Below are 26305 nucleotides of genomic sequence, written 5' to 3' on the forward strand. Positions count from 1 at the left end.
AGGCCCTATATCCACCCATTTCAGCAGTTACAGACTCTGGGAGAGACACAGTACAGTTTGGGGTCCCGCCCGCAGTTCACCCTGAGCACGTTCTCTTTTTTTCGCTTTATCTGCTGGAGTTCTCTGAGATGTCTTTTGAAAAACCTCAACTATTGTTTACAAAAAGACTGTCAAATCACTGTGCTCAACTTTAAGAATAAAATCTTCATTTTCAACCTTAAAGGGAAACTGGAGAAAGAGTCAAATCAGTCATCTTTTCACACTGAAAAAGAAAACCTGCACGTGACCGCATCACAGAATACAGTTCACGCAACCCCTTCCTCCTCAGCCTTCTCCTCCACTACCAGCCGCCTGTCATCACAAGGCCTGCCCTGGGCCGGCAGGGGCAAGGGAAGAGGGCAGACTGGCTCCTCTGTCCCCAGGCCGCATGGGCCGCTTGCCCACCTTCTTCCCAAGTTCAAGTGGCATTGAAACAGCCCAGGCAAGCGGGGGATTCTGATCAGAAACACAACCGTGGGTAATAAGCAAGGGCTCCCGGTTCTTGTTTACCCCAGTACCAAAGATGATCAATATAATTACTGGGAATTTTACATGTGGCTTCAGATGAGAGAAGACACCCGGGGCTTCCCCACTTCCAGTTACAGATGCAAGCAGCTTGTGGGTCAGCCTACCAAGAGCTAGAGAAGCTACATACTTTTCAAAAGAGGTCCTTAGGCAGCCACAATCCAAGATTTCAAACAAAAGCGCCCAGTGAGGGAGCTGGAGACTGAGAGGGCCGCTCCTTCCCTCGGGGCATCAGAACAAAGCTGACTCTGGGAAGAAAAGGCAGGGAAAAAGTCAAGCAGAGGGGACTGGCTAACAGCTCTGGACAGTTCCTTGGGCTGGGAAGACAAAAATTCAACCACAGGCCTGACAAGTCAGTCCAGATGGTAGAGACTAAGCTCCCCAAGAAAAAGGAGGCACAGAAAACATACCCAGCACTCTGCCCAAACCGGCTGAGTGCTGAGTATCAATCACTTTGTGGTGCTTGGGAGACAGACGGTGGGCTTCAGGACCGGCCGAGAAGGGAGGGGGCCATGGGAGGCACCCCAGGCTTCCAGATGGAGACGCTGGAGGGCTCCTCCCTGGGGTCAGCGGGGGAAGATGGGTGAAGGCTGCTGAGACTCAGCTTACAAAGACACCCCAGCCTCAAGTAACGCAGACCCTGAGTGAACATACAGCTCTGTCCTCACTAGAGGTCTGCATCAGAGGAACCTCTGGAGAAGACAGCATCACCAGAAACTCTAGGGGTTTCCATAGATAATGTCCACCATGCAACCAAAAAAGCAAATAAGGGTGTAACAACAAACAAGACCAAGAGAAAAAGAACGGAAACAGATCCAGAGGTATCAGATGTATATCAGCATATCAGAGGTATGCTAGAGGAATCAGATGCAAACTTCACCAGTTCAAAAAGATACTTGACAAAAGGAAACCTTTCTGAGACTCAAAACCGATTCTAGAACTTTCAAATAACAGTGACTGAATTTAAGAACTCAGGCTCTGGGCTTAACATCAAGTTGGATGTAGGTGAAGAGAGGATCAGTGAACTGAGGAATGGATCGGGTAAAAATATATATATGAGGGAAAAAAGTATAGAATATATCGAAGGAACCCGTTGTTAAACTACATTGTTAAAAACTATAAATGGGGCCCCTCATGGTGGAGAAAAGACAGTCAGGGGAATAAGAAATGCCTCCAGGGGCTGAAACGAAAGAGCCTCCTAATGAAAGTGAAAGAGGAGAGTGAAAAGGCTGGCATAAAACTCAGCATTCAAACAATGAAGATCATGGCATCCGGGCCCATCACTTCATGGCAAATAAATGGGGAAACAACGGAAACAGTGACAGTCTTTATTTTCTTGGGCTCCAAAATTACTGCAGACGGTGAAATGAAGAGACGCGTGCTCCTTGGAAGGAAAGCTATGACAAACCTAGACAGCACTTTAAAAAGCAGAGACATTACTTTGCTGACAAAGGTTCATTCAGTCAAAGCTATGGTTTTTCCAGTAGTCATGTATGGATGTGAGAGTTGGCACATGAAGAAGGCTGAATGCCAAAGAATCGATGCTTCTGAACTGTGGTGTTGGAAAAGACTCTTGAGAGCCCCGTGGACTGCAAGGAGATCCAACCAGTCAATCCTAAAGCAAATCAGTCCTGAATATTCATTGGAAAGACTGATGCTGAAGCTCCAATACTTTGGCCACCTGACGCGAAGAACTGCCTCTTTGGAAAAGAACCTGATGCTGGGGAAGACTGAAGGCAGGAGGAGAAGGGGAAGACAGAGGATGAGATGCTTGGATGGCATCACCGACTCGATGGACATGAGTTTGAGCAAGCTCCGGGAATCGGTGATGGACAGAGAAGCCTGGCGGGCTGCAGTCCATGGGGTCGCAGTGGGTCAGACACTGAGCAACTGAACTGACTGACAGGGACAGTGGCAAGAGTTGGTTCAAGAATCAGAGCATTGACTCAAAGATGAAAACCACACATTGGTTTCAGCAGCTCTGCAGGTGCCTAAGGCAAGAAGAAAATGTTCAAGCTCTCAGAGGAAAAAAGGTGTGGCTTTTAATGGCACAGCAACACTGAGAGCTGACTTTTCAAGAAAAAGGAAGTCAGAAGATAATGGACTGGCATCTGTAAAATGCTGAAAAACAAATAACCACCAACCTGGAATTCGATACCCAACAAAAACACTCTTCGAAAGTGCAAGCAAAATAAAGACTTGTAGGGCAAATGGAAATGAGACAATTCATCACCCACGGACATGAACTAAAAAAATATTAAGGCAGTGCTTTGGAAGAAAGAAAAGTCGTCTCTGACTGAAGTATAAAAAACAAGTAAACACCAACAATGAAGTAACTGTCAGGGTAAATATTAACGCTACAATGATGATAACACCCAAAATATTTCTAAAATTTTAAAGGATAACAGTGACAAGGAGGAAACAGTCATGTCAGGGAGGCAGTAAAAGTACTAAGTTAGACTTCAATGTAAAACACAGGCTGTGTCTGCTAATGTGCACCCACCAACCTGGCAGAGGAGCACAGAACTAGAGAAACACCTCATCCTTCTAAAAGCAGGCAAGAGAAAAGAACACGGAACAGGTGGGACAAACAGAAAACACACAGCAACACGGTATCTACAGACGGAAACATCAAAGTTATAAACAGAGCAAATGTCCTCATTAAAAGATGAAAGCGTCACCCTGATTAAGATTAGAGCCACACACTGTTCCCAGAGGCACATGTTAAGATGGAAGACCACAGACAGGGGAGAGTAAAAGATGCCCAGGCGAACAAGGACAGAAACCTGACGCGGCAACATCACTGTCAGAGAGAGTCTAAGGTAAGAAGCATCACTAGCGATAAAGAGGACCATCTCATGCTCACACAAGTTCAGTCTGCCACCACGATGAGGATTCTAAATCTGAATGTCCGTAATAACATAACCTCAAAACATCAATACATACAAACTGACAGAAATAGAAAAGCAGTCACAGCCAAGTTCATAATTGCAGTGGGAGACGTTAAAGACACATCTCTCGGGGAACTGGGCTCCCTGGGACGTCGTCACCTGCAGCCACGAAGTACCTGAAATGCGGCTGGCTCTACAATGAGATGTGCTGCAAGCCTGAAACACACACTGGATTTTAAAGACTTAGCATGAGAAAAGGAACGTAAAATATTGCATGAGGTTTTATCAGGTTGATTACACACTGAAATGACAATATTTTGGGAATGTTAAAATAAAATATATTACGGGTAACTTCACCTACTTCTGCTTTACTCAACGTGGCTACTGAAACCTGAATTATGATTGACAAATCTGATCTAACTGATACGCACAGAACACTGCATTCCCACTGACAGATATTATTTTCAAGAGCCCAAGGAACATATAACAAAATGAATATATATTGGGTTCTTAGGAACGCTCAAATTATTTCAGAGGACTGAGATAATGCAGGGTATACTTACGGATTGCAATGGGCTGATGGCTTATGTGCCCTCAAATTCACCGTGCACGTGGTGATGATACCAGGAGGCAGGGACTCTGGGAGGGCTCAGGTCAGGAGGGAATGGGCTGCCATGCTGCCAGGAGAGGGAGAAGAAGCAGGCAGTCTAGGAACCAGGAAACAGGCCTCACCAGACGTGGCACCTGCTGGTGATCTTGGGACTTCCCAGGCTCCAGTACTGTAAGAAACAACTTTCTCTTGTTTATCTGCTGGTCTACGGTATTTATAACAGTAGCCCCAAAAGACCGAAATGGGGCTCTTCATGGAATTCACAGAGATCAAAAAAGGGTCACCAGAAAAACCTCCCCAAACACTGGGAAGATAAATCACATACTTCTTGTAGAATTTCATGAATAATAATTTTAAAAAGCACAATGTAAATTAGAAAATACTTTCACATAAAAGATAATGAAAATTTGGCTTATTCAAACTTGTGGGACCCAGCCAACTGTGTTTAGATGGTAACCTAAAGCCTTAAACACATATACTGGAAAAGAAGGAAGGCCAAAATCAGTTGAGCCTCCACCCAAGAAACCAGACAGAAAGCACAGCGAGTGGAGCACAAGGTGGATGGGAGAAAAGGGGCAGGAAATGAGGGAACACAGGGCAAACAGGGAATTGTTTAAACAAGCCAGACGTTGGCTCTTTGAAAGGACCGATAAACCTGATAAACCCCTAGGGAGACTGGTTAGAGAAAGAGACAGAGCACAAATCACCAGTATCAAGGATCTTTAAAAGGGGGGAAAACACATCTTACAGAAAAGAAAGATAGTATGAACCACAGTTCACTTACTAATAGGAGAGTCTACGGGCCTAGCAAAGGGGAAATGCCTTACCTAAATATACCCAAGAAGACATACAAAATCAGAAAATGTTATTTGCATGAAAAAAACTAAATCTGAAATTAAAAGCCTCCCCACAATGAAACCAACTGGTTTTGTCAATCAATTCTTCCAAAAATCTAGGGAAGAAAACAGCAATCTCACAGGAACTCTCAGGGTAAACAAGGAACACTCTCCACCTTGTTTTCTAAGACTAGCATACTGCTACTGCTGCTAAGTCACTTCAGTCGTGTCCGACTCTGTGTGTCCCCACAGACAGCAGCCCTCCAGGCTCCCCTGTCCCTGGGATTCTTCAGGCAAGAACACTGGAGTGGGATGCCATTTCCATCTCCAATGCATGAAAGTGAAAAGTGAAAGGGAAGTCGATCAGTCCTGTCACACTCTTAGCCATCCCATGGACTGCAGCCCACCAGGCTCCTCCGTCCATGGGAGTTTCCAGGCAAGAGTACTGGAGTGGGTTGCCATTGCCTTCCCCATGGATTATAGGAACATTAAAGATACATACACACACACACACACACACACACACACAGAGTTCACTGTGTGAGGTGATGCGTATGTTGAGCAATCATTCCATGATGTCTGTGGGCATCAAGTCATCACAGTGGAGACCTGAAATACACAAAAACTGTCTCTGTCAATGACTGCTTAGTGAAGCTATGGATCTAAAATCAGGGCCTGGCACCTTAGAGCTGGCAGGTGTGGGAACTCGGGTTCATGTGCAGGCTGTACACACCCTTAATCACAGGTGAGACCTGAAGCAACCAGGCAACTCTCCATTTTTCTTTTTCTGTTTTTCTCTGTTCCCCTTGCCATTTGTGTTTAACAGATTCCCAGCATCGAGTGAGCAGCGTCAATGCAGCAATAATGTTTCCCCATTAAGGCAGGAGCATGTAACACCAGTAGACTTCCCAATCGCCCCTGGGTGCTGCATCACACAGAAAAGCAAAGAAACTCGACATTCCTGAGACAGAGTTGCTCGACGGCAGTGGGGACTATGGTCCACCAGATGTCCCAGGGGGACCCCCAGGAGCTAGGAGCCCACGCTGGGGCCCCCAGCTTGAGGCCACACTTGCCTTTCCACCATTCTGAAGGTCCTGGCAGAAGAAAGCCAGGCCATGGAAGGGGAATGGTGTGGGCCTCAGGGCAGGACTGACTCGGGTCTGTGCTGGGCTCCACACCCAGTCACCACCCTTGGAGTGTACAAAGATCTTGGGATCATTCTGGGTTTCTGGCAAAAAGCAATGGAGCCAAAGTCACTTAGGATGGTTTTTAAGGAAAAAACCTCACTGAAGATTCACTTAGCGCCAGCCTCGGCCCCTCCTGAGATGCAGACTCCTGGTCATCCAAGGCTGTGCCCGCACCCCACCAGGGCAAGGGGAGCCTCCCGGACACAGGGTGACACATGGCATTCTTCCCCCACTTTGAATGAAGGGCTGCACCCCCGTGGATGAACCCGGCTCACCCCTACACTTCTGATGCTGAGGCCACCGTGACTCCCACGACCAGAGGATCCAGCCTCTCCCGGGGCCTCCGTGTCACTGCACAGCCCTTGTCCATGTGTCCCCAGCAGGCAGGGTGAGTCCTGTGCGGAGCCTCCCAGCTCGTTGGCCTCGCTGCCCACATCAGGGCCATGCAGGAGCACTGTGGGTCCACTGAATGAATGGATGAGGGCCCCGAACAATGACAGTGATGACGACGGGGAGGAAGAGGTGAAGGGGGCTGAGGTCCAAGTGTCAGTCCCTGATTCAGGCATCTGTGCGTATTAACTCATTCAACCTCATGACAAGGTTGTGTGTCTGTGTGTGTGGGGCAGGGGCCGGTCCTGCCACTTTTCTCACCTTGGAGCCGGCAAGTTCACTCTCAGTGTCCAGGGGTGGCGGCAGCCACTGGCCACAGACTGGACAGCTTTAACACAAACTCATTTGCCCCCAGTTCTGGAGTCAGAAGCCTGTGATCAAGGTGTGGGCAGGGCTCAGCTCCCTCCAGAGGCTCCAGTGGAGGGTCCCTCTGGCCTGGTCCAGCTCTTGGGGGACCCCAGGCCTCCCTGGGCTTGTGGCCACATCACCCCGACCTCTGTGTCCATCTGCACAAACCTTCTCCCCTGGGTGGCTCTTGCTTCAGATCACTCCCTCTTCTCTTCCAAGCACACCTGCCATTGGATTTAGGGTCCACATGTGTCCCGGGTGATCTGGTGCAGAGGTCAGTAACTTATTTCCATCTGCTGAGACCTTTCATAGGAATAAGGTCACCTTTGCAGGCTGTGGAAGGATGGATGGCTTTCGGGGCGACTACTCAGCCCACCATACTGGTCATAAAGCCACCGGGCAGAGCCTCCCTGGGCTTGGTGCAGGGAGCTTCGAAGAAGCAGGGCTCTAGGACTTCAGTCCTAAGGCTGCCTCAAGAAGACAGATAGGATCAGGACACTCGGGCACAGGGAACAGATGAGCAGGGCTCCAAGGTGTGCTGGTGGGCGTGGGGCTCACTCTCAGGGAGCCTGGAGCCTGACATGATGGCCCAGGGACGGGGGAAATAACGCATGGGTTTGGGAATGGACACATCTCAGCACGGACAAGGGGAGGCAGGCATGGGCGCTCAGGCCAGGGGAGCCCAGATCTTCCTGCTGCCCTCAAGGGGCAGGTCAGATGGGCCCAGGAGGGAGCCGTGCTTTAAACGACCGGGGTCGGAGTTCTGGTCTGCTGCTGTGTTGTGTCTGGCGATTGACTCAGCCTCTCTGAGACCATCTATTGCTCCTCTGCAAATCTTCGCCATACGTGACTTGCTTCAGAGTTGGGGGGAGATCTTGGTGCTCTCAGCACCCCCGCCCAACCTCGAGGCTGGGGCTATGCCACCTCTCCATGACCTTGAGGCCGCTAAGACCACCCCTGCACAGACTCTTTGCAAAGAAGCTGGAAGCTGCTTCCCCTACCGAAGGAAGCCCTGAGGCACCGAGACCCAAGAGGCAGCAACGCCTCTAGCCTGGGGCTCCCAGGCACAGGGTTGACCACATGGGGCACTGGGAATGACCATGGATGGCCCCATACGGCCAACCCCGTCTTTCCTGTTACAGCTCCCGTTTATTTCTGTGCCCTCTGTTCAGCCACATACAAAGAAAGACCCAAAATATATTCCTCCGAGTCCATGGAGATTTCTCTCGATGCTGGTCAAGAAGCAGTGCCTGGGCCACATCCCTGGGAAAACACGCTCCGCTGTTTACGTGAGCGAGAGAGTCCCTGCAAGAAAAACATCTGGCAGGATTGGGAAAGGGTGGTGGGACTCAGTGGACATGTGGGATGTCCTCGTTCTTACACATATAGGATGTTTTAAATCCTGGTGCCTGGCCTGACAGCAGTCTGCTCCTGGCAGGAAGAAACCATAAGATGCTGGTCCCCTCTGCCAGCAGGACGCCCCAGAGCGGTGGCTTCTGTCTGGACTGGCCCCTCGGGTGGGGAGTCTGGAGGCCACAGAACCGCAGGGGCCTCGAGCCTTGGCGTGGGCATGGGAAGGGCCAAGGGGCTTGGGGAGAGGACAGGGTCAGGGCCCTTGCAGTGGACCACTGCCAAATGCTGGACAAAGACAAGAAATAACAAATGTCATACCTTAAAGTTCCTAAAGAGCCAAGAAGGCCCAGAAGAGTGACCAGGTCTGTGCCATCCGAGGTGGGGGAGGGGAGGGGGAGGCTCGCCCAGCACAGACTGGACTGGTTTAAACCTCCACTCCCAGCTCAACTCACAAGAACAGCGACCTCACCACAGTTGTTCCCGGCACTTTCCTTTTAGAAGGAAGAAGGGAATCACAGAACAAGCAAAAATGTCCCCATGGGGGATTCCTGGTGGTTGAGGATGCCAAGGGCCCCTCTTCGTCCCCACGGCTGCCTGAGCCGGCGTGTTGGACATCACAGTCACCCATCTCCGCTGAAGGGCAGCCTCCTAGGTTGTTGGAAGGTTGGCCTCAATGAGGCCAAGCCTGGGGTCCTTAGCTCCCCACAGAGGGCTCCCAGGCAGCACACCTCCCCAGCCCACCCTGACCCCACAGCTGCCGCCTACCCCAGTGGGCCCCATCACTGCCATCAGGGAATTAGGGGTGCCACGTCTCAGGCCTGATGGTGGTGGGCGCGCCTCCACGCAATCTTGTGTGTGCACCCCAACTGGTTCATGGTCCAACAGGAGCTGTGGGAAGCGTGTGTACATGGCAGGGACACACAGGACGGCTTCCAAGCACGGCTGAGCCAGGAAGCCACAGAGCCCCGGTGGGAAGCCTAGGTCGGACTCTGACCGCCACAGGGGACTGGTCAACTTCCCCCCTGTGCCCTCGGCTTCCTCAGCTCTAAGGATAATACCACCACTCAGAGGGCCTCTGATGCCAGGGCCGCTCTGTGGGAGAGGTCGTGTTCTTCTCGAATGTGTTCAAGGCACGTGATGCCTGGTCAGTCCCTAATGACCGGGTGCATTCTTGGCAGCCCTGGGTCCTGTCTGCTCTTCCTGTTGGCACCGGGGTCCCACGTGGGTGTGAGCTGAAAGGCTGGTTCCAGGCTGAGTCTCTCTGCTTAGGTGACAGACGTGCCCCCCGGCGGGGAGAGCATCTGGCATGGGGTGGGCCTCATCCCCTCCTTCTGATCAACGCCAGGACCACCCTCCTCCCAGTTCCTGGAGTTGGAAGACAGGGGCCCTTTCTGGGTCACCTGAACGTGTCATCTCACAGGAGCCTTGATTGAGGATATTTGCTGAGTGATCCATGGGCCAGGGGCACAGTCCTGCTGAGTTCCTACTGGCTCCACACCCAGTCACCACCCTTGGAGTGTACAAAGTTCTTGGAATCATTCTGGGTTTCTGGCAAAAAGCAATGGAGCCAAAGTCACTTAGGATGTTTTTTAAGGAAAAAACCTCACTGAAGATTCACTCAGCGCCAGCCTCGGCCCCTCCTGAGATGCAGACTCCTGGTCATCCAAGGCTGCGCCTGCAGCCCACCAGGGCAAGAGGAGCCGCCCAGACACAGGCAGGTGTTCTTCCCCCACTTTGAACGAAGGGCTGCAACCCCGTGGATGAACCCAGCTCACTTGTCCACTTCTGATGCTGAGGCCCCTGTGACTCCCGGCACCAGAGGATCCAGTCTCTCCCGGGGCCTCTGTGTTAAGCCCGTGACCTTGGTTCAAGGTGACCCTATCCATAACACCCTCAGATGAGTGGAGAATGCAAGTGCCAAGTCTTTCTGGATAAGGACACCTTTTCCAGGCTTGGGAACTGCCCCGCGGGTTATGGAAGGGTGGTGGCCATTGTGGAAGAGCGCCAGGCACACCAGGATGAAAGACAGCTGGGGGAGAACCAGCAGAAGTGAGCCCCTCAGCTTTGGGATTCTGAGAGGATTTGATGGATAATAAATCTAATAAATCAGCTAAGCTCATCTCATTTAGAGAAATGAACCTCAAGATAGAAAGGTCCTGCAAAGGACAGGAAACCATTAAAGAAAATGACACACACACACACACACACACACACACACAGAAAGGAAATGACACAGCCAACTTGGAAAAGAGCCAAACAGAACGAGCAGAAATAAAACAGTGTCATAACGAGAAGTGAAAATACAACAGACGCATTTGAAGACATTTGACCTCTTCAGGGAAAGGAGACACGTGGCCACTCAGCAGGGGCATGCTGATAATGTATGCAGCCCCCTGCCCAACCCCCTGCTCTCCAGGAAGAAACCCTGATCTGTAGCTGCATCATTTGCCAATTTCCGTGGTGTAAATACTCCCGCCGTGGCCTGTTTCATGCACCAAAGGGTTAACACCCGGCTGGCAGAATTCCTGATGAGCCAGAGAGAGCTGACTCTGGCACACAACCGGCCTAGAGACATGGGAGGACATCAAAACCGCAACCAGAGGGACACAGATTTCAGCCCGACTACCTGGCACCAGGGAAGAGCCGTCCTTGGGGAACTTTAAAGACAAGACTCTTCACACATGTCCAGAATTCACTTGATAACTTTGACATTTCCTTCTCCAGTTTAGAACAAGTACGCTTCCCCAAAACCAAGAGAGGCCCAAAGGGAGCCAGGTGGGGTGTAGAAAAGCCTCAGCACTTAAGACTCAAGAGACATAAAAACTTTACAGCCAAAGAAATGAATGTGCAATGGTGGAATTATGACTAGAGATATGAATAGCTTCGGGACTAGACAATGGCCCCTGACACCTTACTGAAGGAGAGGCTCATGGCATAGGCACTAAGCCTGGGGGTAGGAGTGAGATGGAGGCTGAAGACCACATTTTGTTGTTGTTCAGTCACTAAGTCACATCCGACTCTTTGAGATCCCATGGACTGCAACACACCGGCTTCCCTGTCCTTCACCACCTCCCAGAGCTTACTCAAACTCATGTCCATTGACTCTGTGATGCCATCCAACCATCTCATCCTCTGATGCCCCCTTTTCCTCCTGCCCTCAATCTTTCCCAGCATCAGGGTCTTTTCCAATGAGTCAGCTCTTCACACAGGTTGGCCAAAGTATTGGAGCTTCAGCTTCAGCATCAGTCCTTCCAATGAATATTCAGGGTTGATTTCCTTTAGGATTGACTGGTTTGATGTCCTTGCAGTCCAAGGGACTCTTAAGAGTCTTCTCCCACTCCACAGTTCAAAAGCATCAATTCTTTAGCACTCAGCCCTCCCGACAGTCCAGTTCTCACGGTTCAGGGCCAAGAGTCTGACATGAGAACCCAGCACCCACGTTCAACTGCCCCTGTTGGGCCCAGTGGCCTTGATCTCCTTGCCCCACCTCTCAGAGCCTCAGTTCCTTCCTTTGGTAAAGGGATCTGTCCCTTGTACCACACGCCAGGTCAGGATGCCCACAGAAGGTGGGGTGGGGATGGGGCTTTGCATCCAGGCTGACAAGTCCCTGAGAACATCTGTTGCTGCATTATCCTTACATATGGAGTTGTTGAAATTAGACCTGAGGTGCCTCTAAGTCGAGAACCCCCACCCCAATGTCCAGGCTATAAGGAGGGACCCCCAACCCCCAACTCCATGCTCATCACCACACTTAGCCAAGTCTGGAAACTGTCTCAGACACCAGCTCATGCCCACAAAGCCTCAGCTGGAAACTGCAAGAAACATGCCCCTCTCCCCTGTCCTGTGTCCATGGCAACCCTGCCCACCCACCAGCAGATGAAAGCCCCTCCATTCTAAGGTGGAAAAACCAAGGTCCCGAATAGGGAATCCACTTTCCTGAGGCTGCTCAGCCTCCAGGAAGTGGCCGGGCTGGGTCTGGACCTGCACACATGGCCACACGGGCTGTGTGCGGTCTGAGCCTCTCTGGGAGCTCAGGTACCCTTTACCGCCTGACCAGCCATCCTGGAGTCTGGTGTGGAGGTGGCTCCCATGCTCCAGCAGGCAGTTGCTCACTTGCTTTTCAAAAAGCAATATCCACGAAGACGCGAAACAGATCCCGCCCCGGCCCACACCAACTCAGGGAAGGAATGAGGAGAAACTATACCCCCCAGCCCTGGGGTGCGGTGGCGAGCCCTGAACGGCAGCTTGAAAGCAAACTGACCTTGTAGGGTTCACATGTCTGAGGCCTTAACAATTCTGCCAAATCCAGAGTCAAGTTCAACATCAGGGAGGTGTGGGCCTCGGTCACCCCCAGTACACAGCTGGGATTTTCCTGTGTGGCCTTTTCGGCAATTACCAGTGGACATAAATAATGCCCTTGCTTTGAGTTTGCACTTGAAAAATGCTGATAGGTTTCAGTTACAAGGAAACATGTTGGCCCACAAGCTGCTCTTATCCATTTCCTGGGATCCCTGGCCGCTAACCCCACAGCCATCGGAGGGACAGAGCAGTGGGGGATGGGCGGAAGAGGCGCTCCTGCAGAAGGCAGGCCTGGGCCACCTGCCTCCAGGACCTTTTCCTACCATTTCCATCCTGTCTGCTGTCCCAGGGATCTCTGACATGACACCCCTCCTGGACCCTCATGTGTGAAACTGACTTCGGGGGTCGTCTCTGGATCAAGGGGCCTGATTTGACAATGAGGGCCCCTCTTGTGGGTGGCTGGGGAAGCAATTTTTAAGCTGAGGTCCTCTGGGCCCACGGTGCCTGGCTGAGGGTCGGGGAGCAAGTGGGTCCCCTGTGGTCACAGCAAGTTCGCCAGGCTCAGCCTCCATCCATCCTATATGCAAAGTTATGAGCACGTTTCTTCCAGACCCACCACTGCCCCCTCCACTGGGTTCCTGACCCAGCCACCCAGTGTTGTGTATGGGTCTCTGTCTGGGGTACATCTGGGGCATTGGACAGGGAATTGGGGACTTGCATAGACACTGGAGGTGGTGGCCTTCCTTGGGGAAGTTTCTGACAGTTCCTGGGAAACAGGCCTGCACGCTCCTCACACCTCTAAGCATGGACCAGGGTCAGCAGTTTATACACCCTGGGAGCAGGTGAGAAGTGCACTGTGGGGCACTCCTAGACCTGCTAAAAGTCAGAACCTGCATCTTGACGACCTCAGGCGTTTCCGGGATACCCCGGGACCCTGCACCGAGGCAGCCAGGCCAAGGCTTGGTCCCCACCAGACCACCTGCCCTGCTCAGCTCTCCAACCACATGCCATGCCTCCCCACCCATGGCTGTACTAGAGGGGTCCTGTATGAGCTCCCCCCACTCCTGGGATAACTGCTCGTGTGTACAGGCTCAGCTTTGTGGCAGGGTGAATGGTGCCCTCCAAAAGAGACACCCACATCCCAACTCCCCATATTTGCCAGGGGGCCTTTATTCGTAAATGGGGTCATTGCAGATGAAATCAAGTTAGATAAGGTTACAGTGGATTAGGTGGGCCTTATGCAGAATGATGGGTGTCTTTATAAGAAGAGAAGAGACACACAGAGAGGAGTGGCCATGTGAGAAGGAAGCGGAGGCTGGGGGGATGTGGCCACAAACCCAGGAACACCTGGAGCCCCAGAAACTGGAAGAGCTGGGAGTGACGCTCCTCCAGAGCCCAGGTCAGGGGGCCCGGTGCTGCTGACCCTTGACTTTACACTTCTGGCCCCCAGAACTGGGAGAGAATCGATTAGTATTGTTTTAAGCCTCCCTGCCACCCCAGTTTGTGGTCATCGGTATCAGAAGCCCCACCTGGGACACTCAATGTTCTGTGTCCCTAAGATCCACCAATTGACTGCTACCTCAGCCAGGCTAGTCTTCCCCCAGTCATCACGGGATGTCTTCTCAACAATAAACCTCCTGACTCGGGAGAAAGGCTCATGCTGCACACAGGGGCCCCATCTGTGTGGGGCTCAAAGTGCATGTTGCCTCGGAGCGGCTCAGCCTCACACATCTGCTGGCCCAGGGGGAGCAAAGGGGGTCACACACCTCTGAGCCCCTGTGCCCTCCACACCCTGCCCAGTCATAACTACAGACGACCGGGCCAGCAGACATTTCAGGAGGGCAGACTTGCTTATCTGTCCCCATTGCTCTTGCTTCACTGTCCTTTTACATCGCCCCATCCCTGCTTCTGGGCTTCCCTTGGGCCTCCCTTGGAGCTCAGCAAATAAAGAATCTGCCTGCAATGCAGGAGACCTGGGTTCGGTCCCTGCGTTGGGAAGATCCTTGGTGAAGGGAAAGGCTACCCACTCCAGTATTCTGGCCTGGAGCATTCCATCGACTGTATAGCCCATGGGGTCGCCAAGAGTTAGACATGACTGAGCAACTTTCATTTCCTTCATCCTTGCTCCTGGTCCAGCCTGTCCAGCTGGCCCTCATGTTTGGGCCCGGGGGACACTGGTGACATCTGGGGACATTTTCTGTGGCATTTATGAATGCTGCAAGATAGTAAATGCCAACAACCCCAAGGCTGAGAAATCCCACTTGAAGACTCTTCATTTTTGGGGGGTCATTGCTTGAGTATCCAATGGAGTCCATGGATTTCTTTCTCCCTGGAGAAGCATGCAGAAGCCCCAATTTTGTTTCACAGTGGGCAAGGTAGTGTGGCTGGGCTCTCTCCGAGGCTATTTTTGTTCCCCAAACCTTCTCACTTCTTGTAATCAGAGCACACCCGGGAATGAGCCTTCCGTGACATCTCTCCGCTAATCAGGCTGGTGTGGACCCGCACATACCCCGCACGCTGCCTGTGCCCAGTGGCCCCTGAATAGACTCTGGTCTCGAGCAGGGGCAGGCAACAGGCTTCCTGGGGCCTGACTCATCTCAGGGGAAAGCTCAGGGTTGCAGGGGCCATGGAAAAGTCGGTAATGATCTGAAGACACCACAGGAAGATGGCTCATGCTCAGCTCCAGCTTTTTGAAATCTTGAACCGCTTAGTTTATGCCAATAACAGTTTCACCTAAAAAGGGCCCAATCAGAGACTTCCCTGGTGGTCCAGCGGTTAACACTCTGCCTTCCAATGCAGGGAGTGTGGGTTCAATCCCTTGGGGAACTAAGATCATCGCATGCCTCGAGGTGTGGCCCCCAAATTTTGTTTAAAAAAGCCCACTCAACTGCTGAAAAATTTTAAGACTATAGAACCAAATTATCACTGATATTTGGAGTCACCATGACCTTGTGATTTGTATTAATAATAAGAAATACATTTTTGATCTTTGCCCCCAGTCCTGGCACAGAGCTCCTAAAACTCTGGCAATTACCAAAGTGGGGAGAACAGTCAAGGCGTCTCTTGTTAGGTGAATGAGGTGACTTTTCGGAGAGTGCCTCCTTTCCAAAGGGGGGCGCTGCTTGCCAGGGTAACTAAGCACATGGTTAAGGATTGGAATTTCCGGTCCGTCCCCTGACCCCCTCCTCCCCTGACCATGTTTGGGAAAGCCAGAAGGGCTTCTGTTTGAAGCAATCACCAACAGCCACTGATTTAACCAATTGTGCTTGTGTGATGACTCCTCCATAAAAATCCCCAAACAGGGTCTGGACAGCTTCTGGGTTGAGGAACACATGCAGATTTGGGGAAAGTGAGGCTCAGAGAGCCTGAAGTTCCATGCCTCCCCCACACACACCCTGTCCTATGTATCCCCCTCCATCTGCTGTTCCTGAGTTCATTATCTTTTACAATAAGGCTGTGATCTACTAGGCAACATGTTTCTCTGAGTTCCGTGACCACTCGACAAATTAATAGAATCCAAAGCCATTAGAACCTCTGAACGGGTAGCCAGTGACTCAGAGTGCAGGTGACAATCTGGGCTTGCAAATGATGGCTGGAGTCGGGGGAGAGTCTTGTAGGGCTGGGCCTTTAACCTGTGGGGTCTGGAACTACCCCCAGATAGGCAGGGTCCACATGAGTTAAGTTGCAGGACCCCCAGCTGCTGTCACAGAAGTGCTGGGTGATGCCGGGGAAACAACGCATGCATGTTGGAACTGGAAGAAGCCTAGTCACTTAGTACAACTCGATCTTTCCTGGTGGCCATAACCAATGTCTTTATGCTTGATGTTTATTTCAAAGTCAGAAGTTTTAAAGAAGATATGTGTAGCGAAGGATTTAACTGGACTTGGAAAGGCTCTTCTTTCTCCTTTGTGAGCGGGGCCATTCCATTATCATATGAGCAATAATGATATATGACTGAATATTCACATCACCAGTGAGAATTTCCCGAGGGCCAGACTCTAAGTGAAGTACTTTAGAATAACCCAGTGATGTAATGAGCTGTTTCCCAGACGGTTCAGCAGAAAAGAACCCGCCAGCCAATGTAGATTGTGAAATGCAGGAGACCTGGGTTCAGTCCCTGGGTGGGGAAGATCCACTGGAGGTGGAAATGGAACTCCATTTCAGTATTCTTGCCTGAAAAATTCCACGGATAGAGGATCTTGGGAGCTACAGGCCACAGGGCGGCAAAGAGTTGGACACGAATGAGCACCTGAACATGCACAGTCGTGCAAATACTGTTGGTTTCTCTGTTTGACAAATGGTGAGACTTCATTGCTATTGTTGTTTAGTCATCCGATTTTGTCTGATTCTTTGCGACCCCATGGACTATACACTCCAAGGAACTGTCTAGGCGAGAATTTGGAGTGGGTAGTGTTTCCCTTCTCCAGGGGATTTTTCTGACTCCCCACATATTGTAAGAGTCAACTTGAGAATTCCTGTTTTTTATTTCATTTCAAATAGCCTTTGGGTATCTGAAAGGACAGTGTAGGTACTTTCGAGATGTCTTCTGCAAAACAAAGCCCTTTTGGCAAATGTGGTCATGATCTCCATCCAGGTCAGCATTGCTGTGGTAAGTGTCGCATCTCAGCCAGAAGCCAGATCCTAAGGCCTTCCTCTGGCAGAAACAAATTCACAAAATAAGCCAAGAAAGGGAGCTGGAAAAACAAACCACACCAACAACCAGAAACTCATTCCTCAGGAGACAAAGCTAGAGAAAAAGCCAACATGCCTGTGGCCCCAAAACCCTCTTGGTAATGAATGTTCAGTAAGGAAGAGACGAAACATATCAAGTTCTAAGGAGAGGCAATGCCCATGGCTAGTGTGGTTTAGAGACGGCCTGACTGCTCAGATGTAGGCACACACCAAAGTAAACCCTTTGCAGACAGCAGGGATGGTCATCACCATAGTAAGTGTTTACTCTGGTGACAACCTGCCCTGGGCACCATATAAGGGAGCAGACCTGATTCTCTTCCTCTGCCCCCACACCATTCACTCATGAAGGCAGCTCAGGTGCTATCGACCCCTGCCTGCCTGTCTGGCTCGTCCATGAGCTGTGACCACCTCCAGGGAAGGACTCCGCCTTCTCTTCTCTCTGCACCATGAACCTGCACACAGCGGGCCTTCAGAACCTCAGGAGACTCACCCCACCCACACTATAGCCAGAACCCTCCCCAGGCATTAAAACAGCTGTGGAGTCACTTTGGCCCAAGCCCTGGTTACGGATCCCTGCAACCTACTACAGCCTCTACAGCGTGAATAATCAGGTCCTTTATACACAGATTCCCGGCTGTGAGATCCGAGCTTTGGATTCATCGTCAGCTCTGTCCCTCCCGTGGCAGCCGCAGACAAAGGAGCTCATGAGCTGAGTTTCAAGGGAGGCATTGAAAGGACAGCGATGGATGCAACCTGTTGCAAACTGAGGCAGGGTCCCTACATGTCTCAGAAAAGGCCTCTGGTGTGCAGGTGTGGAGGAGGGCTCCCACGGTGCTAAGGAAAGAGAGGTACTCAGGGGCAAAGGCTCATGGCCTCTCCTGTAGCAGCTCCACTTAGTAGCTCGTGAACAGTGGACAGCCAATGTGGTCACATGAGTGTGACTCTTATTCCCTCACAAAGCAAGAGAAAGGGGGCAGGGTATGGAAGTGCCCTGAGGGTGTGGTGGGGCGGATGAAGGGAGGTGCCCTTCCTCTCTTCAGTGCAAATTGCTTTTGTGAGTCTCAGAGCTTCCAGAAGGCAGTTACGAAGTCAGGTCCCCACAGGATCCAGTGTGGGCTGGGTGCCTTAGCCCCTGTCACATGGACAAGCCACACCATATGGCTTCCCTGGGTTCTAACAGCAGGATCTGGGGATTTTGTCTAGGTACACACTTCCTTGCTGTAGCTATGTTACCTGTTAACCCGCTTCTTTGAGCCCCAGTTTTGTCCTCTAGAAAAAAGACATCGATTGCTACCTTAGCAGGTTGCTTCCTTAATCCTGTGAAGACTAATTAGGGTAATCCTACAATTAATAGCTGGCCTTAAGAGATATCAATGAATAGCTGGCCTTAAGAGACACTGGGCTTCCCTGATAGCTCAGCTGGTAAAGAATCCTCTTGCCATGCAGGAGTCCCAGGTCTGATTCCTGCGTTGGGAATCCTGATCCTGATCCACTGCAGAAGGGAAAGGCTACCCACTCCAGTATTCTGGCCTGGAGAATTCCATGAACTTTATAGCCTATGGGGTCGCAAGAATCATACACGAATGAGGGACTTTCACTTCATTTTTCAAGAGATATGACCTGAATCCAGATTAAACTGGCGTCTCCAAGTGTCATCTGGCATTTCTTCCCTGAAGCCAGCCAAAACCCACACAGCTGCATTTCCAGGGTCTCCAATTAGCCAGCTGGACAGAAAACCCAGCATGGTTCAAACAAGCTGACAGACAAGCGGAAGAGGACTCACAGGCAGACGGCTTCCCTCCGGTTTCAGAACCGGCGCTCTCAACCCCTGGGCTCAGGAACGACCTCATTCTCAGGCCAGCAGCTCTGCCCTGATGGGCTCAGGAAGGTCACCAACTGCCCCAGGCTGACCTCACGCCCCTCCCACTGCTGGAGCCTGACCTCACCCAGCTCCACCCCTTCTGGCAGAAGGCGAGCTCCTCTTCCCTTGATTCCAGCGAGAGGCCCGGCCCTGGGCCCCAGTTGGCCACCGCACCAGTCCTGAGCCAATCACGGTGGCCAGGAGGGAGAGAACACACCGATTGGCCAGGTCCAGGTCATGTGACCATACTCTCCAGGACACGGGTGAGCTGCTTCCCCTGTGTCAGCGGTGGAGACAGTGCGATGCCCAAGAGCAGAGCTGAGAGTCCAGTCACTGTGTCCGTGTGCTCAGTGTCCTGGGACGTGCCTGCGCATCCTCTCTACACACCACTTTGTCCTCTGCAGGCAAAATATTCATGACACACCTCTTTCCTTCCCAAGCGCTGTTTCACATACCCACATTCCAGGGAGCAGGGCCTCCTGTTTGAAGATAGGTTAGGAGATCCTCTCTTGACCTCTGGGCTTATTTCTTGTATCATGTTAGAATAATTTATTCAGTCTAAAAACCCCTACAAGCACCACCACATGCTGCCTTGTGTATTCAGGATTCTTAGCTGTTTGAGTTGAGGGCATGGCCCAAGGGCCTCCCAGAGGGAATGAATTTTGTCCAAGGATGCACCTGAGAGGCTGAATCACTGAATCACTTTGCTGTATATGTTAAACAAACAAATTATTGTAAATTAACAATACCTCGACTTAAAGAAAAGATATTCCTTCATCCAAAATTGTTCAAAATTTTGTAAAATTTCTCTTTCAATCGTTGGTTCTTCAGTTCAGTTCAGTTCAGTTCAGTCGCTCAGTTGTGTCCAACTCTGTGACCCCATGAACTGCAGCACGCCAGGCCTCCCTGTCCATCACCATCTCCCGGAGTTCACTCAAACTCACATCCATCGAGTCAGTGATGCCATCTAGCGATCTCATCCTCCGTCGTCCCCTTCTCCTCTTGCCCCCAATCCCTCCCAGCATCAGAGTCTTTTCCAATGAGTCAACTCTTCGCATGAGGTGGCCAAAATACTGGAGCTTCAGCTTTAGCATCATTCCTTCCAAAGAACACCCAGCGCTGATCTCCTTTAGAATGGACTGGTTGGATCTCCTTGCAGTCCACGGGACTCTCAAGAGTCTTCTCCAACACCGCAGTTCAAAAGCATCCATTTTGGCCACTGGGAAGTGGGGGCAGGGCAGGGACTCGCGGGAGGCGCGGGCTGCAGTGCTTTGTAAGAATCGGGCAGGAACGCCCCACGCGCAACCAGAACGATCTAACTCGGGCTAGCAAACCAGACTTTAGGATAGCTACCGCAGGAAATGATCGAACATAAGACACCACCAGGACCGAGCACAGAACAAAGGACGGAACGGAAAAAGCCGGCTGCAGACCATCCCCCGCCGGGGACAGGTAGCCAGAGCCATAAGGACTGGAAAGGGACAATTGCAGACCTGGAGAGACTTTCCTTACCTAACTGCAAGCAGGCTTCTTTGCTAAGACTTCTGGGGGTGCTGGAGAGTCACAATCTGCCTCCCGGGGGCGCCAGCGGTCCACCCAGAAAGCTGAGCAGCAGCGGCAGAAAAGGTGACAAGCCGCGGCGATCGCGCTCGCCAAACTTCTGAGCTACTCGGACCTGGGAAGGGCACAAAGCGCAGTCCCAGCCGAATCTGTGCCTCTGAGGGCTGCCTGAGCGCCGAACCTGAGCGGCTTGGACCAGGGAAGTGCACGCAGCCTAGGGCCGGCCCCAGACGGTTCCCGGCTGAGCATTGTAGAGCCGGAGCGGTTTGTGCGCCGCGAGAAGGGACAGGTCAAGCGGGGCTAAGACACTGTGTGCACACGATAGTGCTATTTGTTTGCAGCATCCCCCCTCCCCACAGTGCGAGTGAACTAGTGGGCCTAAAAAACCAGCAAACAGAAGAAGTTAAACAGAGGGAACCACCTTGGAAGTGATCCCACATGGCCCACAACATCAGAGAAGAGCCAGATATATTTTTAAAAGCATTCCTTTTTTTGTTTTTTGTTTTTTTCTTTTTTTTCTAACTTTTTAAAAATTGTTAAGTCTTCTATTTCTCCTCTAATTTTTATTTCTATAACCTACTATTACTATTTAAAAAAAAGACTTTTTTTATGGCAAACACCATATATAGTCATTGGATGGTTGTTGGTGGTTTTGTTTGTTTGTTTTTGTTGTTTCTTTTTAATAATTCTTGTTTTTTTTCTTTCTTCCTTTTTCCTTCTGCTTCTTTTCTTTAATATTGTATTTTTGAAAATCCAACCTCTACTCTAGATTTTTAATCTTTGCTCTTAGGTTTTTGTTGTCAATTTTGTACATTTAAAAACCCAAACTTCAGTACCCAAGTTTACCTGAGAGCGAGATTACTGGCTTGACCACTCTCTCCTCCTTTGGACTCTCCTTTTTCTCCACCAGGTGGCCTCTGTCTCTTCTCTCCCCATCTCTTCTCTGTCCAACTCTGTGAATCTCTGTGTGTTCCAGACCGTGGAGAACACCTAAGGAACTGGTTACTGGCAGGATTTGTCTCTCTCCTTCTCATTCCTCTCTCTTATCCTCCTGGTCACCTCTGTCTACTTCCTCCCTCTCCTCTTCCTCGTATAACTCCGTAAATATCTCTGAGCGGTCCAGACTATAGAGCGCACATAAGGAACTGACTACTGACTAGCTTGCTCTCTCCTCTTTTGATCTCACCGCATCTCATTCCAGTTACCTCTAACTACCCCCTCCATCTTCTCTTCTTCTTGTAACTCAGTGAACCTCTCTGAGTGTCCCTCAATGTGGAGAAACTTTTCATCTTTAACCTAGATGTTTTATCATCGGTGCTGTATAGATGGAGAAGTCTAGAGGCTACTGTAAAAATAAAACTGAAAACCAGAAGCAGGAGGCTTGGGGCCAAAGCCTGAAAACATCAGGAACTCCTGAATTCAGGGAACATTAAGCAATAGGAGCTCATCAAATGCCTTCATACCTACACCGAAACCAAGCTCCACCCAAGGGCCAACAAGTTCCAAAACAAGACATACCACTCAAATTTTCCAGCAACACAAGAATACTCCCCTGAGCTTCAATATACAGGCAGCTCAAAATTATTCCAAAACCTTTGATGTCTCATAACCCGTTACTGGTCACTCCACTGCACTCCAGAGAGAAGAAACCCAGCTCCACCCACCAGAACTCCAACACAAGCCTCCCTAACCAGGAAACCTTGACAAGCCACTGATAGAACCCCACCCACGGGGAGGAAGCTCCATAATAAAGAGAACTCCACAAATTACCAGAATATAAAAAGGCCACCCCAAACGCAGCAATATAACCAAGATGAAGAGACAGAGAATACTCAGCAGGTAAAGGAACAGGAGAGTTGCCCACCAAACCAAACAAAAGAGGAAGAAGTAGGGAATCTACCTGAGAAGGAATTCGGAATATTGATAGTGAAAATGATCCAAAATCTTGAAATCAAAATGGAATCACAGATAAATAGCCTAGAGACAAGGATTGAGAAGATGCAAGAAAGGTTTAACAAGGACCTAGAAGAAATAAAAAAGAGTCAAAATATAATGAATAACGCAATAAATGAGATCAGAAACACTCTGGAGGCAACAAATAGTAGAATAATGGAGGCAGAAGATAGGATTAGTGAAATAGAAGATAGAATGGTAGAAATAAATGAATCAGAGAGGAAACAAGAAAAACGAATTAAAAGAAACGAGGACAATCTCAGAGACCTCCAGGACAATATGAAAGGCTCCAACATTCGAATTATAGGAGTCCCAGAAGAAGAAGACAGAAAGAAAGATCATGAGAAAATCCTTGAGGAGATAATAGTTGAAAACTTCCCTAAAATGGGGAAGGAAATAATCACCCAAGTCCAAGAAACACAGAGAGTCCCAAATAGGATAAACCCAAGGCGAAACACCCCAAGACACATATTAATCAAATGAACAAAGATCAAACACAAAGAACAAATATTAAAAGCAGCAAGGGAAAAACAACAAATAACACACAAGGGGATTCCCATAAGGATAACAGCTGCTCTTTCAATAGAAACTCTTCAGGCCAGGAGGGAATGGCAAGACATACTTAAAGTGATGAAAGACAATAACCTACAGCCCAGATTACTGTACCCAGCAAGGATCTCATTCAAATACGAAGGAGAAATCAAAAGCTTTACAGACAAGAAAAAGCTGAGAGAATTCAGCACCACCAAACCAGCTCTCCAACAAATTCTAAAGTATATTCTCTAGACAGGAAACACGAAAAGGGTGTATAAACCCGAACCCAAAACAATAAAGTAAATGGTAATGGGGTCATACTTATCAATAATTACCTTAAACATAAATGGGTTGAACGCCCCAACCAAAAGGCAAAGACTGGCAGAATGGATACAAAAACAAGACCCCTCTATATGCTGCTTACAAGAGACCCACCTCAAAACAAGGGACACATACAGACTGAAAGTGAAGGGCTGGAAAAAGATATACCACGCAAATAGAGACCAAAAGAAAGCAGGAGTGGCAATACTCATATCCGATAAAATAGACTTTAAAACAAAGGTTGTGAACAGAGACAAAGAAGGCCACTACATAATGATCAAAGGATCAATCCAAGAAGAAGATATAACAATTATAAATATATATGCACCCAATATAGGAGCACTGCAATATGTAAGACAAATGCTAACAAGTATGAAAGGGGAAATCAACAATAACACAATAATAGTGGGAGACTTTAATACCCCACTCACACCTATGGACAGATCAACTAAACAGAAAATTAACAAAGAAACGCAAACTTTAAATGATACATTAGATCAGTTAGACCTAATTGATATCTATAGGACATTTCACCCCAAAACAATGAATTTCACCTTTTTTTCAAGTGCTCATGGAACCTTCTCCAGGATAGATCACATCCTGGGCCATAAATCTAACCTTGATAAATTCAAAAAAATCGAAATCATTCCAAGCATCTTTTCTGACCATAATGCATTAAGATTAGATCTCAATTACAGGAGAAAAACTATGAAAAATTCCAACATATGGAGATAGAACAACACACTTCTGAATAACCAACAAATCACAGAAGAAATCAAAAAAGAAATCAAAATATGCATAGAAATGAATGAAAATGAAAACACAACAACCCAAAACCTGTGGGACACTGTAAAAGCAGTGCTAAGAGGAAAGTTCATAGCAATACAAGCATACCTCAAGAAACAAGAAAAAAGTCAAATAAATAACCTAACTCTACAACTAAAGCAACTAGAAAAGGAAGAATTGGCAAACCCCAGAGTTAGTAGAAGGAAAGAAATCTTAAAAATTAGGGCAGAAATAAATGCAAAAGAAACAAAAGAGACCATCGCAAAAATCAACAAAGCCAAAAGCTGGTTCTTTGAAAGGATAAATAAAATTGACAAACCATGAGCCAGACTCATCAAGAAGCAAAGAGAGAAAAATCAAATCAATAAAATTAGAAATGAAAATGGAGAGATCACAACAGACAACACAGCAATACAAAGGATCATAAGAGACTACTATCAGCAGTTGTATGCCAATAAAATGGACAACGTGGAAGAAATGGACAAATTCTTAGAAAAGTACAATTTTCCAAAACTGAACCAGGAAGAAACAGAAAATCTTAACAGACCCATCACACGCATGGAAATTGAAAGTGTAATCAGAAATCTTCCAGCAAACAAAAGCCCAGGTCCAGACGGCTTCACAGCTGAATTCTACCAAAAATTTCGAGAAGAGCTAACACCTATCCTCCTCAAACTCTTCTAGAAAATTGCAGAGGAAGGTAAACTTCCAAACTCATTCTATGAGGCCACCATCACCCTAATACCAAAACCTGACAAAGATGTCACACAAAAAGAAAACTACAGGCCAATATCACTGATGAACATAGATGCACAAATCCTCAACAAAATTCTAGCAATCAGGATCCAACAACACATTAAAAAGATCATACACCATGACCAAGTGGGCTTTATCCCAGGGATGCAAGGATTCTTCAATATCCACAAATCAATCAATGTAATTCACCACATTAACAAATTGAAAAATAAAAACCATATGATTATCTCAATAGATGCAGAGAAGGCCTTTGACAAAATTCAACATCCATTTATGATAAAAACTCTCCAGAAAGCAAGAATAGAAGGAACATACCTCAACACAATAAAAGCTATACATGACAAACCCACAGCAAACATTATCCTCAATGGTGAAAAATTGAAAGCATTTCCCCTAAAGTCAGGAACAAGACAAGGGTGTCCACTTTCACCGCTACTGTTCAACATAGTTCTGGAAGTTTTGGCCACAGCAATCAGAGCAGAAAAAGAAATAAAAGGAATCCAAATTGGAAAAGAAGAAGTAAAACTCTCACTGTTTGCAGATGACATGATCCTCTACATGGAAAACCCTAAAGACTCCACCAGAAAATTACTAGAGCTAATCAATGACTATAGTAAAGTTGCAGGATATAAAATCAACACACAGAAATCCCTTGCATTCCTATACACGAATAATGAGAAAGTAGAAAAAGAAATTAAGGAAACAATTCCATTCACCATTGCAATGAAAAGAATAAAATACTTAGGAATAGATCTACCTAAAGAAACTAAAGACCTATATATAGAAAACTATAAAACACTGATGAAAGAAGTCAAAGAGGACACTAATAGATGGAGAAATATACCATGTTCATGGATCAGAAGAATCAATATAGTGAAAATGAGTATACTACCCAAAGCAATGTACAAATTCAATGCAATCGCTATCAAGCTACCAGCCATATTTTTCACAGAACTAGAACAAATAATTTCACAATATGTATGGAAATACAAAAAACCTCAAATAGCCAAAGCAATCTTGAGAAAGAAGAGTGGAACTGGAGGAATCAACCTGCCTGACTTCAGGCTCTACTACAAAGCCACAGTCATCAAAACAGTATGGTACTGGCACAAAGACAGACATATAGATCAATGGAACAAAATAGAAAGCCCAGAGATAAATCCACACACATATGGACACCTTATCTTTGACAAAGGAGGCAAGAATATACAATGGAGTAAAGACAATCTCTTTAACAAGTGGTGCTGGGAAAACTGGTCAACCACTTGTAAAAGAATGAAACTAGATCACTTTCTAACACCGCACACAAAAATAAACTCCAAATGGATTAAAGATCTAAATGTAAGACCAGAAACTATAAAACT

The 26305-nt window shown here is 48.6% G+C and overlaps 1 protein-coding gene across 1 annotated transcript in view; it reads right to left on the reverse strand.

The window, feature by feature from the left end:
- LOC138423749 (liprin-alpha-1-like) overlaps positions 1-19083 on the reverse strand; it is a 46510-nt gene extending 27427 nt beyond the window's left edge. The window contains 1 exon segment of the mRNA XM_069560039.1: positions 18954-19083. The gene's annotated coding sequence lies outside the window, so the exon portion shown is untranslated.
- Between the last annotated feature and the right edge of the window lie 7222 nt (positions 19084-26305).

This window comes from Ovis canadensis, chromosome 18, assembly GCF_042477335.2.
Source record: "Ovis canadensis isolate MfBH-ARS-UI-01 breed Bighorn chromosome 18, ARS-UI_OviCan_v2, whole genome shotgun sequence".
NCBI lineage: Eukaryota > Metazoa > Chordata > Mammalia > Artiodactyla > Bovidae > Ovis > Ovis canadensis.